The sequence below is a fragment of the Mustela nigripes genome, chromosome 1 (genome assembly GCF_022355385.1).
Source record: "Mustela nigripes isolate SB6536 chromosome 1, MUSNIG.SB6536, whole genome shotgun sequence".
In the NCBI taxonomy this organism is placed as follows: Eukaryota; Metazoa; Chordata; class Mammalia; order Carnivora; family Mustelidae; genus Mustela; species Mustela nigripes.
In genome coordinates this window covers 46,303,295-46,325,151 of record NC_081557.1, presented here as the reverse complement: position 1 = coordinate 46,325,151, position 21,857 = coordinate 46,303,295, and the positions used below count along the sequence as shown (strand labels likewise).

Below are 21,857 nucleotides of genomic sequence, written 5' to 3'. Positions count from 1 at the left end.
TGAGCAACATGTTTTTTTTTTTCATTAAACAGGTGTTGTTTTAAAAGGTATATGTTAAAACACATTTCAATATATTTCAATTGATGTTTTTGAATAATTAATTGATTGATACATCAGATGGGAGCTATATGCTCTGCCCTGTCTCCGAGATGTCTTCAGTTGGAAGAGGGACTATAGCAACCAATATTTCATCTCTGTGACTCAGAGTTTTCTTGGATGGAACGTCTTCAGAATGCATACCTGAATCTTTGGTTTTAATACTGTAGACAATTGGGTTGAGCACTGGAGGAAAAAGAAAGTGAAGATAGGATAGAAGCATGTATACCTGAGCTGGTAGCTTCCTTTTCCCAAAACAGTGGATTATTGACAGGCTGACCAGAGGGGTATAAAACAGTAATACAGCACAGATGTGGGAAATGCAGGTGTTAAAGGCTTTGAGTCGCTCAGTGTTGGAAGCAATGCTCAATATTGTCCTCAAGATTAGCACATAGGAGAGCAGAATGAGTACAGCATCCAACCCCAGTGTGGGGAGCATGACAAAGAGCCCAAAGCCACTGTTTAGAAGAGTGCTAGAACTGGCTAGCCTTAAGACATCAGGATGAACACAGTATGAATGAGACAGAACATTCACGGGCTGAAATTGCAGTCTGCCAAGGAGCACAGGCAGGGGCAGATGGAGAGCAGCACTACGGGTCACAATGACCAGCCCAATGGCCCCAATGCGTGTGGTTGTGAGGATTGTTGGCATAGTGTAAGGGTTCTCAAATAGCCACACAGCAGTCAAAGGCCATGGCCAAGAGCACAGCTGATTCAATAACTGAGAATGTGTGGATGAAGAGAGTTGCAGAAAGCAGGTTGCAGCTCCTACCTTTCTCTGGCCTAGGAGAAAGACAATTGCCATTGAAGGCAGCGTAAAAGCTGAGAGGCCCAGGTCAGCCATTGAAAGCACGGATAGGAAGAGGTACATAGGTATGTGGAGGCTGGGAACAGACTTGACAATGTACATTATGGTGATGTTGTCCAACAAAGAGAGAATATAGGCAGAGCAGACAAGGATAGCTGCCCAGCAATGAGCGGCCTCCAATTCTGGGAGATCCATCAGTATGAAGATGAAGCTGCTGGCATTACTGTTGTTAAGAACTACCATAAATTTGGGAAGAGCTTGCCCTGGAAAAATTATAAAGAAGGCAAAAAAATTATTCTTTCATAGCATTTTCCTAGCATCTCATCCCACAGCACCCAAGGCCCATGCTTGCCGAGTAATATCACTCTGCTTCCTCTTTTCCAGCACTGAATCTCATTCCTTTAGAGGTTCCACCAGAGTACAAATGCTGTCTGTCTTCTCTGAGGCTTGTCTTAGTTTTCAGGGGGCTGTTTGTGCCTTTCGCAGAGAAAACTCCTTCCTCATTTGAAGATGTTTCAAGGCTTGAAAAATGGAAAGGGAAACTGTGGTGAGAGCACAGGATACAGATGCATAAACTAGATTACTTTTAATACCAGAAAATGGGTTCTAAAGAAAAAAAGATAATTATATTTAATGGTTCCTTGGAAGTTAGAAAATCAAGTACAAGAATGTTAATACTGGCTCTGAACTCTGATGCCACCAAATATATCTTTTTCTCTGAAAGAGATTTAAAAGTAGTACCTGTGACAAGAAGACACCAGGAGGGACTGGGCTTGATGTGTTTGCCTAATGGATTAAATCCCTTCTCAATCTCTGTTATCACTCTCTGAAAAAGTGCTGGAGAGCTAGGACAGATGTGTGAGAGGAAGAAGATGGAGAGTAAATATTTGTAGTTGGAAATACATATATTCTCAATGGCATTACACATTTACTGAGCTCCCGCTGTGCACTCAGTTTAAGTAATATGAAACAGACAATATGTAATTTACGTCTTTGGAGGTCTAGTAATCCACTGGCCAACACAAAACACATCCATTAGGGCACTCATGGATGACCATGGGACAGATAAAAAATCCCAACTGGGATCGACATTCTTCTCTCCACAACTCACTTTTTTTTTTTTTTTAATTAAAGATTTTACTTATTTATCCCAGGGAGAGAAAGAGAGAGAGTGAGCAGGTGGAAGAGCAGAGGGAGAGGGACAAGCAGACTCTGAACTGAGCATAAAGCCTGACATGGGGCTTGATGTCAGGACCCTGAGATCATGATCCCAGCTGAAACCAAGAGTCTTAACTAATTGAGTCCCCACAACTCACTTTTCTAAAGAATGATCTTGGTTTTGTCTCTATCTCTGTTTTCATCTTGTTTCATTTTTTCCCTCTCATCCTCTATGATCTGCTGTTTTGTTTCTCAAATTCCTCATATCAGAACATGGGGGCTTAAGTGGGTAGAAGAAGAATCAATGAAACAAGATGGGATTGGGAGGGAAACAAACCATAAATGACTCTTAATCTCACAAAACAAACTGAGGGTTGCTGGGGGGAGGGGGGTTGGGAGAAGGGGGTGGGATTATGGACATTGGGGAGGGTATGTGCTTTGGTGAGTGCTGTGAAATGTGTAAACCTGGTGATTCACAGACCTGTACCCCTGGGGATAAAAATATATGTTTATAAAAAAATAAAAAATTTAAATAAATAAATAAATAAATAAAATGCTAAAAAAAAATTTCCTCATATCAGTAAGAGACTCTTAATCTCAGGAAACAAACTGGGAGTTGCTGGAAGGGAGGGGATGGGAGACATAGGGTGGCTGGGTGATGGACATTGGGGAGGGTATGTGCCATGGTGAGTGCTGTGAATTGTGTAAGACTGATGAATCACAGACCTATACCCCTGAAACAAATAATACATTATATATTAATTTTTTTTAAAAAATGATCTTGGGTAACTTCAAAGTCAATTATTAAAGAAAGGAATACAGTGTGAAATCTGAGTACATAGAGTTCAAAAGAAACTTGAGCACATACATGAAGTTCACATTGAATGACGATTTTCTTAACTAACATCTTAGGAAAATTCTCTTAACAATGGAGGTTTTAACATGTTCTCCTTTTTTGTACACTAATTATAATACTGTCCTCTAACGTCATCAAGAATACCTACACTCCCTTTTCAACAGACTAACCATCTGTCTAAAAAAACCTAGAGAAGAAATTCTGTGAAGAGTGAAAACCATGTCAGAATCAAAGCAAAATGGTAATTGAACAGTAAATCAATATTGACAATTAGTATAGGATGGGTTGTGGAGGAAGAAAAAGTGATAACCACCTACAAGAAAGGCAAAAGGCAGAGGCGTCCTATCAGGTTTGAGAAAAGATCTTCAATAGGCAGGGGAGGACTGGAATTTTCTGTTTATACCTGTGGAGAGGTGATGGTGGGTGAGTACCAGTCATCATTGTTGCTTTAATAAAAACTCTCTCTGAACTTTGATTATAGAGGGTGAGGTGCGCAATGCAGACACTTTGTATCATCCATCAATTTACCTCAACAAATTTTACCTATAGGCTGTTAACCACAGCATATTTTCAAAAGAAAGGAAAAGCACCACCCCCTAATAATACACTAAAATTCTCATAAATGCAGAGACATAATCATCATTAGTCAAAATAAAACATCTGAGATTCAGCATTAATATTCCTGGGAAAATATTTAACATACCATTATGAATAGAATAGAAAATCCATTCCTGAAATAGGACAAGAGTGGGAAAGAAGAAAATTTTGTATTAGGGAGACATGTGATGATATGCGATAAGCTGGTGGTCAATTCACAGATGGGAAAAGTCTCTGGGGATGTTGGACGTCTTTGCCTTGACTCTAACTTCTAAGGAAGTCAGAAACGAAAGGTTGCTACGATCAGACTTTCAAGTATAGGGATGGATTCCACCTATGTGTCTGATTCTGTCTATAGTTAGGTATTGAGCTGAGTAGGAACCTAAGGAAGGCAAACTTCCATCCTCCAAAGACAGCAAATGCTCACCAAACATAAGGCTTGGTGGGAAGAATCATGGACGCTAGGGATTTGGGGAATTGCCTGAGACAGGCAAGCAGAAAATGAAGATAGTAGCAGATACTGCATTTTGTCAACAGCATGAAATACATTTTTTCAATATAATTCAAAGTCTGTTATGTGTCAGGCATATTACTGGAATTTGCGGAGAGATAATGGACTTAATAAAGCCAAATTCTGATAGAGAATAATTATCCAAAGAGCATAATTTCATTTGAGATAACTGTGGCAATAAGTATGAGAAGAGAGAGAAGGATTCTAACAGACTCGTCATGGTGCTTAGAGTTTAGTCCACCAGAGGTGAGAAGCATGCATTTCTCCGCCCGCTTTTCCTCATGCCGTCCTCTGCTGAGTGTAAGCAGATGGGCAAAATATCCCTCCCACAAGAACATCTGGCAGGATGTTTATGGTCACAGAGTGAGTAGTAAAAATGGTATTCTCTTTATTTGAGCTTTTCCAGAAAACAAAAGCAAAAAGAAACAAACTTTTAAGATTTTTCAAGGTCATCCTGTCCAATTCCCACTAAACTGAGTCTGCAGTACCCCTAAAATGAATGTGAAACTCTCTTTCTCAGAAAGTAAGCTATCCTACTGTGATATTTAAGAAATTAAGGAAAGGTATGTTTCCGCACTGCTTTTTGTGCAAGCTGGAGAAGTATTCTAAGCCCTTACGTGATTCATAGTCCAGATTTTACCTGCATTCAAGCATTCCAGCCTGCGTTCTCATCTGATAAAATGAGCCAGTGGGTATTTCCTTTATTCCCGTAGTCCTAAAGAATTTTTTTTATGTTTAATATCTAGTAAGCAGTTGCTATATAATGTGGGCATTCATCTACCCATGGAGAAGGGGTGCGCATTACAAACTGTCTGGATTTGATCATAAAAAATGCTAAAATGACAGGCATTAACGAGGAGTGGAAGGGAGGACACCTCGAGGTAAAGGCTAGGGCCAATGTTCTTCTTCTCTCTCTCTCTTTTTCTTATTTAAGTTCAATTAGCCAACATATAATACATCCCTAATTTCTGCTGTAATGTTCAGTGATTCATTAGTTGCAGATAACGCAATTCTCTCTAGTTTCTTCCTTCGTTGTCTCATCATTATCAACTGAGTGCAGATGACATTTTGTTGAGCAATGCCTAATATTTGTAGGAGATAGTGGAAATTTGAATTCCAGAAACCTTTTGAAAAATATACAATTTTTAACTTAATTAATCAATTAATTAATTAATTTTTTACTTGATGGAGAAAGAGACAGCCAGAGAGGGAACACAAGCAGGGAAGACTGGGAGAGGGATGCCAAGCAGGGAGCCCGATATGGGGCTAGATCCCAGGACCCTGAGATCATGACCTGAGCTGAAGGCAAACACTTAACAATTGAGCCACCCAGGCGCCCCCCCCCCCCAAATATACAATTTGTGAAGAAACACTACCATGCTCTTTGATGCAATGCCAGGGGCTCTTTGGCTATGCAGATCTTTAAACTTGTAAATACTGCTTCAAAGTACAATAGCCACAAAAATGGAGTCCTGGAGCTGTTTGCACTGTCCTGAGAAACAGAACATGAACTAAGTCACGTCAGTTCTTCAGAAAGTCAAAGCAAGAAACAGACTGTAACTAGAGAGAGTAAACTGATGGTCACCAGAGGGAAGGTGGGTGGGGATGAGTGGAACAGGTGATGGGGATTAAGGAGGGCACATGTTGTGAGGAGCACTGGATGTTGTATAGAAGTGTTGTATCACCATATTGCCCACCTGAAAGTAATACTACACTGTATGCTAACTAACTGGAATTTTAATAAAAACTTTTTTTAAAAAGTGTGAATGCAGAACCATTCTGCTTTTCAAAAATCCTATAGCCTAGGTTCAATCTTATCAGTCCTTTAAACTATCTCATTTAAGACAAGAACTCCACATAACTCTTCATCCTGGGAAAGTCATTAGTAAATATTTGGGGTTGCCTCTATTACAATGTGGTGTGGGAATTATAAATCATATCTCGGATTTTTCGTTTCCCTCCTTCCCTTCTTTCCTCCCTCCTTTCTTTCCTCCTTTGTTATCTTCTTCTCTCTTGTTTTTCATACATCAATTATTTATAGATTACCCAATACATTTCTTCATAAATGATGTTTGACCTGATAGTTGATCTTAAACTCTAAGGGAAATAATTGAGTGATTGTTGGGTAAGGAAAAGGGGGCCAGGGATCTTTTTCTGAAAACTATAAAATATGTCATATAAGAGGAATAGAGGTTCTATGAAGCTCCAGGAAATGTCCTTCCCATCTCAGAGATCCTCATACTTAGTTTGTAACTGTATCTAAGATAGTCCATGATTTCTCTAGTCCATGGATTTCTTCCATCCAAAATATGCATACAACAAGAGTTGAGGTGACCTCGTTTGAAGTGCTTCTGTCACTCCCCAGACCCCAGGGCAGGGACACGAGCTCTGTGAACTGTTATGCAGCTGGGGCCTCATAAGGCTCCCTGCCTTGAGCATGGTGCCTAGTGAGCAGGTTTATAAAGCAGGTTCTGGAGACTCACTATGAATCCCGGTAAGAATCACACCCAATCTTTGTGGTATAGGGTCGAGAGAAGCATCAAATGTGCATGTGCCAAACAAAGAAGAGTCTATTGCTAATCTTTGTGAGTGTTTGCCATGTCTCCAGATGATATACTATATTAACTTAGAACACATAGCTGGTCCTGCTTCAAGCTTCCTTTCTTCAGTTACCAGTCTAAGACTTTTTAGTCCCTTAGAGATAAAAGTCATCACATAGACCCCAATATTTTGGTCCCAGAAATATCTTGTATCATATTCAGATCTCTAGGATATAGAATCCTTTTCCTCCCTAACCCCCACTCCCAGTTCAGTAGGTTTTTTGTTTTTTGGTTTTTTTCTTTAAATTATTCATATCTTGGGTGGTGAGAGTAGAATATCTACAGCACTATTTTCATGAATGATAATATTAACAGATTTCTTCCAAGACAAATTCATTTTGCTTTGATAGATCTTTGTTACAATAGCATACAACTAACTTTTCTTTCAGGCCGTCACTTTACATCCTCCCTACCTCCTCAAAGTGAAATTTTCAAATTTACTGAGGAATGGGTGAAGGAGATTAAAAAGGATTCACCAGAACATATGAAAAGGTCCTGGATTTTGTTTTGAGGATAGAAAGAGAGTGCTATAAGATGCAAACTATGGTCAGAGTCGTCATGGATCTGGCCAGGAAAGGCCTGGGAAATTGAAGTAGGGACCAAATTAGGTATGACATAGAGGAATCATATAGGGGTGCCAAAACCACTTAGTGATTCACTGAGTCATTTATAAAAGTCAACACAAGTTTATACTCATGGCTAAAATTTAGTATAGCAAAGGGCGCTGTGCAGGAACAGCACAAAGGTATACAGAGTAAGGGCAATAGAGGCCACGTATAGGCTTCAAAGTGTTTCCTCTCTTTTTTACAAGGGTTGCTGTAGCCACAAACTTCAGGAACACATGAGAGATATCTCTTTCCAGGGAAGCCTGTTTGAGTTATGGAGTCCAGAGTTCTTAAAGCAGGCTAGTTACATGGGTACACATCTGTCACATGACTGGTGTATGTAGATTCTAAATCAGGCAACAGGTACACATAACAAATTCTATGTTTATCTAACATATGTTACCAACCTGGTTCATATTGAACTACTGCTTGGACATATATAATGACATTTTTACTGAGAAACTATATGAACACTCTAGGGGATTATTCTTAGAGTTTGGTCAAGGGCCATCTGTCAACATGGCTACAGAAAACAAGCAAAACTAGTGAAACAGATCAGTTGTATTACCTCTTTCCTTGTGCATTTTCAAGAGTATGCCATGGCCTTGAACCCAATGAACATGTGTTGGAAATGTTTTCATTCACCATGTTTGAAATATGAGTAGCTTTTAATGTGACCTAAACATAATTCTAATCCTTGATGGCATAACACAAAGATGACTAGAAATATTAATTCAAAACTAGATGGACTGTATTATGGATATTTAATAAGAAGAGTATTTAAGGAAGAAAATATAACTGGAAAAATTGTAGTAATTTGTTAGAGATACAGCAGGTGGTTAAAAAGGAGCTCATTTATTTCAGGAAATTGAGCATAAATCAGAAACAAACATTTTGCACTAGATAACTATCAAAGAATAATAGTGGTAGTTGTGAGCAACGACTAAACTGAAAGTGAAGAGAAGTAATGGAAAAGCTTAATTAAACAAGTGTTACAACATAATATTCTTTAGATTTTGAAAGCTATTTTTCAGTTCTGTTTGGAGTCATTTGAGAATGAGGGCAGGGAAACCAACCAACTGAATGGTTAAATGGTCTACTTAATTATTAAGGTCTAAATTGAGGCAGGAGGAGTGGAAATGTAAAAGTAGTAAAAAATATCAAGTAAATAGAATCTACAATATTGACAAGGGATTATAAATTACAAGTGAGGGATAGTGAGGACCACATGTGGCATTTGGTTTCTATTTCTGGCTGAAGTGAGGGAGTGAATGGAGATGCCATGTACATAAATGGAGAACACAAATGGGGAAGGAAGCAGGAAGAATTTGCAGTTGAGGGTGGAGAAGGATCAGTAAGTTCTATTTTGGCTTTGTTGAGTTTATGATTTCCATATAGCATAGAAAGGGGATTCTCCAGGAGTGATGTGCAAACCTACCTGGAATTCAGGAGAGAGGATGAGTTTGAGATTGATATGGCAACATTCATAGCCAGGGAGTTGGCAAAAGAAGTGAAGCCAGAAAATGCAATGAGCCAAATTATTCAAAGAGATCAGAGAATAATCAGTATCGAGAAGCATTAGAGGGGCCAAAAAGTACAGATATTGAAAAATAAGTGAGTGGTCAACAGTGCCAAATATTGATGAAATGTCCAGTGATGAGGAGATGGAAGTTGGAATAGGTTATTTGATTTGGTTTTTTGATTCATTGGTGATCTTTTGGCCTAGCTATTTCAATGGAATAGTAGGGGCAAATTTTGATTATAATGGAGTTGAAGAGGAAACTATTTTTACTTCAGTTAAATTATAGGCAAAATATGTTGTTTGGTGATGCATATTAAGTAGTCACAATATAAAAAAATCAATGAAATAGATAGTATAAAAGTCAGCATACTGGCTTTTAATGTGGTTACAACGATGAAATTATGTTCAGGAAAGGCTGCAGAGAAAATCTGGGTCTTGATAATTTATTATTTCTTTCCTTAGGTGATATTTACATGGATTTTCATTTTATAAAAATTTTTGTTAAATTACACATTTATTTCCATGAAGCTTTATATTCCACCATAATACATGTATTTTTAAATTGACAAGAGGGAGAAAATTAAGACAATTAATGCATATTTTTTAAGTAATTTATGAGCCAAAGGAGGAAAATAGATCAAGTACATGATCTATTCTTACCATGTTAGGTAAGAATTAATTTATGAAGAGAGCATCTTAAATAATTTTTTAAACAGTTGCAAAGCAGCTAGTGGAAAAGGAGTTATTAGATAAAAATTATTTCGAAGGATTCTAATTAAGGTAACATAGTAAATTCATGCTTGGTAAGGTGTATTAATTTCCTATTGCTACTATAACAAATTAACACAAACCCAATGGTATAAAACAATACAGTATTGTTGTTTTAGAGTTCTGGAGGTTAAACCTATAAAATGATTTTGCAGGGATAAAATCAATGTATCTGCAGGTCAAATTCTTTCTGGAGACGATGAAGAACAACCCGTTGCTTGCCTTTTCTAGTTTGTAGTTGCTAGGAGGTATCTGCATTTTTTTAAAGATTTTATTTATTTATTTGACAGACAGAGACCACAAGTAGGCAGAGAGGCAGGCAGAGAGAGAGGGGGAAGCAGGCTTCCTGTTGAGCAGAAAGCCTGATGCGGGGCTCCATCCCAAGACCCTGGGATCATGACCCGAGCCGAAGGCAGAGGCTTTAAACCACCAAGCCACCCAGGTGCCCCAGGTATCTGCATTCTTTGGCCCATGGACTCAGTCTACTATCTTCTTTTTTTTTTTTTTAAGATTTTATTTATTTATTTGACAGAGTTCACAAGTAGGTGGAGAAGCAGGCAGAGAGAGAAGAGGAAGCAGGCTCCCTGCTGAGCAGACAGCCCTATATGGGGCTTGATCCCAGGACCCTGGGATCATGACCTGATCTGAAGGCAGAGGCATCAACCCACTGAGCCACCCAGGCACCCCTCAGTCCTCTATCTATAAAACCACCAATATTCCACTTCTCTCTTTTCTGACCTCCTGCCTCCCTCTTATAGGAACTATGTGACAACATCTAGCCCACTCAGAAAATTCAGAATAATCTTCCCATTTTAAAGATCCTTAACTTAAACATATCTGTAACATTCCTTTTGTCATGTAAAGTAACATATTCATTCACAAGTTAAGATGTCAAGATAGTTGGTGGGCCAACATTCAGCCTACCAAAGAAGGAAAAAAGGTCTAAAAGTAAGGTTAAAAATGTGGTTGAGAGACACCTGGCTGGCCCAGTATGGGCTTAAGATCCCAGGTTACAGGAATAGTTACTATTATTAGTTTTGTAAATGTTCTCTTTATTATATATTATCTGTGTATCTATTTATCTATTTTACTATGTATTTTTCTTATTTAATTTTTTTTTTTTTAATTCTGACTCAGAGACACCCAGGTAGCTCCGTCAGCGAATGTGTCATGATTGTAGGGTTCTGGGATTGAGCCCCACATCAGGCTCCCTACTCCCTGCCTCTTCCTCTGCCTGCTGCTCCCCCTGCTAGTGCTCTGTTTCTCAAATAATAGAGACTTTAAAAAAAAATTCTGACCAAATTGAGGCAAAATATTATAATTCAGTAGAAATAATACAACAAACATCTCTGTATAACAAACAAACAAAATCTGTATAACAAACAGACAAACAAAATCTCTGTTTGTTATACAGACATGTTTGTTGTATTATTCTTTGCATCTTTTTATGCTTGAAATATTGCACAATAATAATAATAGTAATAATGTAAACAAGATGGGAAAAAGAGACTGGGGTAGAGGGCAAAGCTGAGCATCTCAGGTAATATTAAAAGAAATGCATTTCAGAGATGAGATAGTTTGACCCTCTTTGAAAAAACATTGCATTCTTTCTCTAATACTGGAAGGAAAAATTTGATGGCATATGTAGACATAGATTCTTTTACGTATGTGAAAGTGAAGAAAGGGTATGGTGTGAAGTGTGAGTGACTGGGAGAAAGCTGCAAACATTTAAAACTATAACTGTGGATCATGAAAAACACCACCAATTGTTTAAAAAATATATATTCAGACACTGTAAAACCAAATGAATTGAAGATCATTAATTTGTAGTCCTTTCAATATGAAGAATCTCATGTTATTCTTAGGGAGAACTCAAAAGCACAAGTGTAAGTTAGAGTAGAAAATACAAGTTGATTCCAAAGTTAAGTTTACAATTACAATGTATAAAAACCAAGGAAGAATCAATACTGATGGAGCTCTTCCTGGAGTATTGGAATGTGGGTGATCCATAGTGAATATGAAAGATGATGATAAATCGATGGTTGTCGTGGAAGGAGAGAAGGTGAGGGTTTGAGGGATTTGGGACTAAGAACCTCAAGGCCAAAGTCTGGACGCTGAGAAGCCAAGGAGTGAACATGCTTGAAATACAGAACGCGATACTACAGGTTGACATACTAGAATTAAACATTATATTTTTCCCAAATGATGATTTTTAGACTCTGGCAAGAGAAATGTTGGCAAATCCAATTTAGGTAGAGATTGCTCCTATTGGAAATTTCATTGTTTTTAGTTGTTTTTTTTTTTTGTCAATAACAATATTAGATTTCCACTTCTTTGTTTTTATTACTCCTTACTTCGAAAATAATATTATCAAGAAAACAAAGCACTATGAAAGCAAGAACTTTGTTTAATTCAGTAATATATCTCAGTTCCTCAAAGAGTCAAGGACAGAATTGGTATTCACTAAAAAGTTCTCATTACATCAAAGGTGATATATATACAGATGATAACAAAAAGTACTTTATTCACTCTGTCCATGATGAGCTATCAGACTACAAACTTCTCTAAAACATATGAACCATTGAGACCAAAAAGTAATGACAAAAGTCCATTATTTCAGACTGTCAATTTCCTAAATAATTTTTATTGTTCAATGTACATTTGTTCAAACCAGAGAATAGAAATCGTTTTACAGGATACCCAGCTCAATATTCCATGTAATTCAAAAGATTCAATCAAACAGAATCTTTGTGGGCATTTGGAATATGAGCAAGGTTTTTGTTTCATGAAACGTTCTTTCTCTGTAAGGCTAGAGCTCATTCATGTTATAAACATGACTTAGGATTCTGGTCCCTTTTGATGAAGGGTTTCAGAATTTTATCTCATATCTCTTTGGTTTTCACCATATACACAATGGGGTTCATCACAGGAGGAATGAGGAAATGCATGTTAGCCATGGTCATGTAGATATGTGAGGGAAGTTTTAGGCCAAAGCAGTGCAGTACAGACAGGCAGATCATGGATGTGAAAAAGAAGCACGGCACAGATGTGGGAAATGCAGGTCTTCAGAGCCTTGACGTGGCCACCGTAGGATGCAAAGCTCAGTACGGTTTTTAGTATCGGAACATATGAAAAGAAAATGAGAAGAAAATCAAGTCCCACAGGGGATAATACTACATCCAAAGGATCCTATTGATCCTGGTGCTGGAACAAGAGAGCTTTATAATGTTAGGATGCAGGCAGTGGGAATGAGATAGTACATTGGAATGACAGAAGCACAGCCTTCTCAAGAGGATAGGCAGAGGTACCTGTGCAGTCAAGGTTCACAGTACAATGGCCAAACTTATTACACTGTCTGTGAGAATGAAACAATAATGCAATGGGTGAGAAATGGTCACATAGTGGTCAAAGGCCATTGCCAGTATGATAGCCAACTCAAAATCCTGGAAAGTGTGAATAAAAAACATTTGGGTGAAGCAAGCAGAGAGGCTGAGCTCTCAAGCATCCAGCGAGAAGATCCTCAGCATTTTGGCGAAAGTGAAGAGGGACAGACCCAGATCAGAGGCAGCTAGTATGGCTAGGAGGAGGAGCATAGGCACATGGAGGGTCTGTTCCCTGTGGATAACTACCATGGTGGTCACAGTACCCACCAAGGTAATGAAGAATATGGTACAGAAGGGTATGGAGATCCAGATGTGCACAGTCTCCAGACTAGGTATGCCTGTCACCAGGAAGGTGGAGAATATGGCTTTGGTGCTGTTGGTGGGCAGCATGCTGCCAGTGCTGCATGCCTTTCCTAGAATGACATTTATTGTCTCATTCCAGATGTTACAATTTGACTTTAGCATTTGACAACTCATAACACCTTTTATTTTAAAATGACCAGCCTTGATCTGTATCTAGTATGAGTTTAAATGCTGTTTCCCAATACAGAGCATTTGAGCCTCTAGATTAAAAAACAAGACCTTTTTTTTTATCAAATTCTTCAGATATTGTGGCTTTTTAGAGGAAAAATGAGGGAAAAATGTACACTTTATATTTAGTTTAAATCCTTTAGTTTACATGATGATTTTTTTAAAATAAAAAATCCAAAATAAATAATGCACTTCAAATAAATTTCTTTTAAAATTCCAAAATCTATATATATTCCTATCTGTTATTGTAATTACAGTGGTATATCATGCAAAGGTATATCTTAGTGCCTTGGTCTTCCTTGATCCATATTAGACTAGTGTTACTTAAACTGTAGTTCAAGGACACATTTCTCTCCATGAACACATTTTTATATCCTATTTTTTCTGCATGATCTCAGGGTCCTGGGATCGAGCCTGCCTCTCTGCCTACTTGTGATCTCTGTCTTTCAAATAAATAAATAATCTTTAAAAAAAATAAATTAAATTAAATAAAATAAGCATTAGAAACTTTTGCATTAATTGACATTATATATCTCTACTTCTTTAGTTTAATAATAGTAATTGTTATTAGTGTACAATAATAAGGCTATTACTGGATTTTGCATGTATTTCCATTTCATTTTTCTTAAACATAATAATAATTATATTTATGAAAATGTTTTGTGATTGATTGAAGAATTTTAAGTGTACCTTCCCTCCACAGGTTATGAAGCACTGTTCCATGTTAATTCATTGTTGAATGTAACTGTCAATTTTTTTCAATTGAACTTGAAGAAAAACAAAAATAATTTAGTTCTATATATTTAAAAATACTAAAATCTTAGATTGTTTAATATTTGTTGAATCATGTTCATGGCTTATCTTTTTTATTATAGGGTTAAATATTTTGAGTTTTACTTAAGATCTAGGGATATTTTACATAGTTTTTTACATATTTGTGTAAGCACATTGTTCATTTTTAATAACAATAAAACAAAATTTATAAAATGCATATTTTGTTGATGTAGTTCCATAAAGTTATGGTTATTCACCCAAATAGTCAATAAATATTATTTTTCTTGATATGCTTGGCTCTAAGGTTTAAGATTATATCCAAGATCTAAGAACGTATAATTAGCTTTTCTTTGAAGGAATGATAAGCTTGTTTAATATTCAACTATAATGTACAATATGTCAGAGATGAGACCATTTTCATGGTCTATGTTTCGAAAATTTATTTATCTAGATAAAACCAATTGTGGATACACTGGATCTCCTTCTCGTAGATAGCAAAGTACACATTTCTTTTCTGAGTCTATCCCTCATCAGATTCTGTTTTTATGAAACTAAATAGACATTGCATATATATACTTATACCCTTCATACAGCAGTCATCTTACTAACAATAAGCTTTACAAATACTTGCATGTACTCCTTATTTCAACCCTTCATCTACCCTCACTCACTAATGCCATTATTGGTATTGTTTGGGGGACTTTGTAGAGATGTGCACTGCTAAATCTTCATTACCTGTCTGGCGTTTATGGGTCCTAGCTGTGGTGGCCCGAGAATTTCCCAGCTGTTCCTATTTGAATTCCCCCTTAAATCTAATCTTCAATCAGATTAAGATTCTCAGAGAAAATAATAATTTTTCAAGTGTTTCTATAAAGTCTGACTATCTAAAATGATATTGTAAATTAGAAGCTTGAAGATCCTGCCTACTTGTCCCTGTGCCCTTATGACAGGCTAGTCAATTTTTCAAAATCTCAATCCAAGTCAATTTGGATGAGACTTCTATAAATACTAACAGGGGATTAACTACATTTCTTTGCATTATCTTAAAATGTTAAGAAAATTGGGATTAGCTTCAGAAGTGCTATTACCATTTTTTTTTACCATTTTTAAAATTTTGTTGTAAAGGATAGAGAAAGTGGGGTTAACATGGCTAGGAAACTCACTCTTTTTTGGATAAAGCTCATTTTGCTTGGTCCAATCATTGTACCTTTCAAAATTAAGGGCTGGTGCCATGTTTATTCTCAATGCTTTTTCTTCTGCATGGTGTTTTGTTTTGTTTTGAAGATTTTTCAGAATCTATACTTATTGGTCATCTCTGAACCTCATGGTCAGTGGAAACTCAGGCATGGATAGTTCTACACTCCTTTAGGTCAGGAATACACTGAACCCACTGACTTGTCTGGTTCAATACCAGTGTCCAACTGTATAGGTTCTTGAAGGAAACAAATTAGGGATATTTTCACAGAAAGAAACACCTCTCCATTCCTATAATTCCTTGGATTATAGGCCAGACTTTCTCTATGCACTAGTTCATCCAAAATCTCTTTGTTTTTAGTCCTTTTCCAAACTCAGGTAACTTCTCATCTGAAAGGCAGAGAGTTTCTCTGCATGGGCAGCTTTCTCTTCCATGTCCAAAGTCAAGAGTCCTGGTTACCTGGTTTGAGCTCCTTTATTATTCATGCAACTATCTCCTGAGGATATAATCTCCCATTTTCTTTGTGATTTAAAGTCCCTCTCTCATTACTTACTAAGAATGCTTCACAGATAACCCAAGTATTGGATACTTTTTGACATCAGATGAATTGAAGATCACTCATTAAGTCTTGGTGTCATTTCCCTCTGAAGTTAATTTTTTATATGTAATATCCAAATTTGAAGATTGTTCATATCTTCTACAATATATTTGGAGATTTCTTGAAAGTTAATTGCATCACAGGCATCTGTTTGAACTCTACTGTTGTCCAATGTATACTGTATGTTTCAGATGTGAAACCATATTAAATGTATATAGAAATTACCTTGGAATTCTGAAATGATAAATTAGATAACCTTTGCCATCATCCCACACTATACCCCTATCCCATGCACCTTACATAAACACATATACATAAGTGTATGTCAAGGGCCTTTTTTGTCATGTAGTTTCAAATTAAAATACAGCATTTCAACCTAGTAGAATCCACAGATTCAATGGCATTCACAGGAGTGGTCAAATATCCACAAATTCAGCTAGTAAATATTGTGGGAATAGCAGTAGACCCTCCTTATGATGAGTCATGTCTATGGATTTAAAGAAAACACTTTTTTTATGTGCCTTTTATTGTTTATTTTTTTCCACATGAAGTCACATATTCTCACTTCAATTTGCAAATCATGCTATCTTTGAAGAAGCTCAAATTCAAATAAACTAATTTATTGGCCTCCATGTCAGATAATTAACATGTAGGCAATCTAGGATTCAAAGGTCATTCATGGTCCCAAGCACATTTTCCCTTTATCAAAATATACCTCAAAATAACATCAAAGTTATAATTTCTATAAGCCTAACTTTTATTGGAAAAATATCTCCTCTCTGATGCAAAGTATCTATTTTCCCTTATATGGAGGAGAAGCAATCAAAATGGAAATTACTTTAGTGTGAATATTGGTTGATCAGCTGTCTCCACTGATTCTTCTCATCCTGAATCTTTACATATCCATAATAAGACTGTGAGTTGAAACCACTAATGTATGTAGAATAAAGTACCACCAAGAAAGATATATTATCTAAAGAAGCTTGCCATTTTCCTGAGTCTTTTTCTTATTGTTTTTTTGCCTTTTTTTTTTTTTCCGATTTTATTTATTTATTTGACAGACAGAGATCCCAAGTAGGCAGAGAGGCAGGCAGAGAAGGGGGGGAAGCAGGCTCCCTGCTGAGCAGAGAGCCCGATGTGGGCCTCGATCCCAGGACCCTGGGATCATGACCTGAGCAGAAGGCAGAGGCTTTAACCTGCTGAGCCACCCAGGCGCCCTGTTTTTTGCTTTTTTAAAGATGACAATATGGAGGGAAGTTAAACAGGAATTAAATATGCAAAGTAGATAAACTTTGGTCCAGCAATTTCACTTTAGCTTGTCTCCTATAGAAATACACATATGAGAGCACAAAATGATAAGAACTAAGATGGCATAATTATCCATATTTGTGAAACATAATCGGAAAAATCAGGAAGGTAGTTATTGCATTATATTATATTCTTATTATGCAATATTAACTGTCTTTTAAAAGTCAGAGAGACATTTTTTGGTACTGTCATGGAAATATGCCTTTGATAAATCCTTGGGAGAAAAACACAAGGTATAGAAGGATACAGTCTGATGTCATGTGCTAAATTATTTTAATATATTTTATTTTCTTTACAGAAAGATAAATTTAGATGTGGTTTTGCTTTGTTACCTCTGGGAAAATACTTATTGTCTTTGCAAAAATTAAATGAAACAATTATGCATGTTTTAAGCTTTGACAGCATGCAGGTACTTATTTGTACTAAATATTTTTAAGTAGTTACTATTTGCTAAGAAGCTTAACATTTCTTAAACAGCTGATGTTATTTAAACATAGTTCTGATTTACATGTATTCACTCCAGCCTGCTTTTCATCTGATACAGAAATTGCTCAGACCACTATGTTCAAAACAAAACAAAAGAGGAAGCTTTTGGTTTCTCCAATACAAAAAGATTCTCTATCATGCTCCCTTCTTTCTCAGATTCTTTGGGGTGAAAATAAATTTACACTTCTTGGCTGTGAGTTGGGAACCCACAGGGATTTTTAAATCTCAGCAGAACTTTTTGGGCACCTGGGAGACCCTCTCTTGTTGGTTGTAAATCACCATTAAACCACCAAGCCTTTGAAGTAAAACTGTTTCCGCACGCTGAGCTGTGGAGTTCTGCCTCTCCTCTTGGGAGGGAGGATCCTGCCAACAGACACATCTGCAAGTGAAAAGGTCATTCACTGTGTGAGTCTTTCAGAGATAAGTAATAGCAACTGCCATCATCAGTGTCCTTACAAGTAAACTGGTATAACGGTAACCGGTTTTCCAGAGTAAAGAGATCTACAGGAATGCGGAGTGTTGTTGAGTTAGGGGATGTGAGATTTGAGGATTAAACTGGTGAAATCTGTGTTTGATAAATAGTACATTTTAAAGTTAAATGATTGATTTGACTTTATCTGTGTTTTTTTCTAAGTAATAATTGTTGTAATCATGATCAAATTAAAGAGTATATGTTAATGGTATATGTGCATACTGTGGTTACGCAGCTAGTAGCAGATTCTCAGATTTCATGGACTGTGTTTCTTAATGTGATAGCTTTCCCTGGAATCAATCCTAAAACTCATGTCTCATGAATACATTTTGCAAACATGCATTAGATTTGACTAAGTTGGCATACTCTGTCTTTAGATGCAAAACCATGGAGAATATCAAATGATTTTGCAAATTCTGAAGCTTCCTTTCCCACCCTATTAAGCAAAAGAACTTTTCCCAATCTAAATGTTGAGTTCATGCCTACTGGTGATAACTGTCATCTTCTTTACAAGCTTCAAAGTATTCAGATGAGTATTTGTGTTTTGGGAAAATGACCATTCAAAACCAAACTTGTATATTTTGATAAATAAATATATATATATATATATATATATATATATATATATATATATCCTGGGTGAAGAACTAGTTCTAGTATTTAGAGACTTGCTGATCTGCAGCTACAACCGTGTGTTAGTAATACCAGATGCCATAATATTCCTAATCTCAGTTCTCTGTAATGTCACATTAATTTTGCAGAATTACACAAGGAATATTGTTCCTTTACACAGGAAGCATATTTGCTTTTCCCAAATTGATGTTTCCTTAGAATTCTCCTTAAATTCCAGCTCATCAGTGAAGCCTTCACCAGCATTCCCATATTAACATATATGGAATGATTTAGATATGAACGTGAATTAGGTATATACCTCTGAAGCAGACCTCAACGCATTAGTCCACAGTAACTTTTATAAGTTTTGCTTTCAATTCTGTCAGCATCACAATAAGCTCTTCTTCTGCATTCTGTTTAATCTTTCTAAAATGATTACCCATACCTTGACAATAGGAGTATTAGTTCTCAGAAAGACTAAATGACCCTCTGGAGGACATAAGGGTGAATAACAAAGCCAATTTTTAAACCTAAATAATTTAGTTTCTTTCATAGTGCTGTTTTATCTGATTCTGCAACTTGGATGGTACGTGACACAAACAAGGTTCTCTTTAAAAACTACATAATTGACAAAAGGTAGTATAACAGAACAACATAACATAATATAACATAACATAATGTAACTTCAAAGGGGAAAGAAGTAAAAGAAAACTTTCAGCAGATGATATAAAATGGATTTAAAGCTAGGTCTTTTCCTTGACCAAAATAATGGATTTATTTTATTTATACATAACTAATGTCATTTATAATTATTATACTATAAATATGTTATATTTATACATTTTTGAATAATGATTTATTTATATATAATCATAGAACATTTATAAATAACATTGCATATATTTATTTATAAGTAATATTTATAATATATATTTATGTATAAAATAATATATAATAATGAAAGCAGGATTAAAGAGCTGGAATCAAATGAATTATTTTCAACTTGTTTGAAGCTTGAGTTGTGGTAAAGCAAGAAGCTTTTATGCTAATAACTAAGATACATGCATAAAAGATAAATGTGAATGAGTGGGGTTTTTTTGTATTGTAACATTTTATTCCTTTACAAAATGTTATCTGAAAAAAAAATGGCAAAATGTTAAATCTGCTAAATGTAGGTGGTGCATACATTGTTATCTTTTAAATTGGCTTACTTTTCTGAATTTCTGCAGTCTTTATGTAGGGGTTTATGCGTAAGTGCAAGATATTTTTTAACTAGATGTTTTATGTGTTCTTTTTTCTTTTTAAATTTTATTTTATTTTTTAGTGTTCCAAGATCCATTGTTTATGCACCACACCCAGTGCTCCATGCAATACGTGCCCTCCTCAATACCTACTACTACTAGGGGCATTTCTCATTTGTACATGTTTAAGATAGAGCCTTCAAAAAATCAAAGTGAAATCTTTTTAAAAATTTATGTATGAACATAGCTTCTGGTTGGACTTTGCAGGGAAAAATACATACACATATACACACACATATAATGCATTCAATATTCATATATTATTTAGATGTACATTATTTTATATATCATATTTATATTGATTATTTAGTTTGTTTTCTTATAGAAATCCAAGTACTGGGATCTAGGAAATATGTATTGACTTCTTCACTAGTATATGAAAATGGGCCAGGTATCAGCTGTATTTTAATTAATTTTAAATTAATTAAATCAGCTGTACTTTAATTAATTTAACTGTACTTTAATTTTTCCTAAAATTTCCTTTTTCCATTCTTCTTTCCCTCCCTTTTTTTTTTCTTGTTTTCTTCCATTCTTTCCCTCTGTACCCCTGTCTTGTTCTGCCTCTCTATCTCTGTTTGTGCTGCCTCTTTTCTTTATCCAACATATAATCAAGCTTCTATTATTGACCTGGAATATTGGTGTGATCAACTATGACCTTAGTTTATTTTTTACTGTTCTTTCAAAAATATGAACAACACACAGAAAAGATTTGATAGCTACACATATGTATGTATAATTTAGTTTATATATACATATAACTTCTCTGAAATACTATAATGTTTAATAAAATTGATACATGATTTTAATATGAAATTTTAAACTATAAAATAATGTGAGATTTTATTATTTTGCAGAAATATTTTAATATTTCATATTGATCACTGTGTGTTCTAATGAAGTTAATATATGATTTTTCTAATCTTTACAATTCACTTACACATACATTTGTATTGAGTTAAGTATTATGAAAGCCAAAAAACAAATACTGATTGGTAAGTTTTAGGCAGTGAGTGTGTTGTATGCTTTTTTCTCTACCTCACACAATTAATCCTCACAGCACCATTTAATATAGTAACATTATTACAAATTTACTGGGGAAAAAAACCTGAGGTTTAGTAAGATCAAGCAATTTACCTCAATTGTTCTTAAAGAAGTCAATCATTTATTTATATACATTGTTTATCATAATACATAAGGTTTTTCAGAAAAAAAAAATCTCATTGTGAGAAATAAAGAAGCTTGTAATCTCAAGTACTTGCAGACTACTCCACAGGGCAGAAAAATAATCACAAATTCAAAACTTTGTGGGTGTAATGATAGAAACATTAAAAAGTACCAGGGAAGAAAGTTTGTTTAATTCTTTTTGTAGGGATTAGGGAATACTTTCTAGATAAATTAAATTTAAGATTAACTTTTAAGACTGAAGAGAAATTCACAAGGCATGTAATAGGGAGTGATATTTCTGAAGAAAGCACAGGAAAAAGTGGTAAGCATCAATAAGGGTTAAATTAGCCCTTATGCTTAGGGTATGTACTTGAATTTCCTTTGAAACAGGGGTAGAGATATCTATGGGTCACCTGAATATATATTCAGAAAACAGATCTGGGTTGAGCATGAAAATTTAGGAATTAACTGAAACCTTCAGAGTCCTCAGAAATTTTATATGACTCAGAAAA

At 35.7% G+C, this 21,857-nt stretch overlaps 2 pseudogenes; both read right to left on the bottom strand.

Moving 5' to 3' along the window:
* Positions 1–201: 201 nt before the first annotated feature.
* Positions 202–1,147, bottom strand: LOC132015240 (olfactory receptor 51G2-like; annotated as a pseudogene).
* Positions 1,148–12,346: 11,199 nt separating this feature from the next.
* LOC132015132 (olfactory receptor 51G2-like) lies at positions 12,347–13,294 on the bottom strand (annotated as a pseudogene).
* Positions 13,295–21,857: the final 8,563 nt, after the last annotated feature.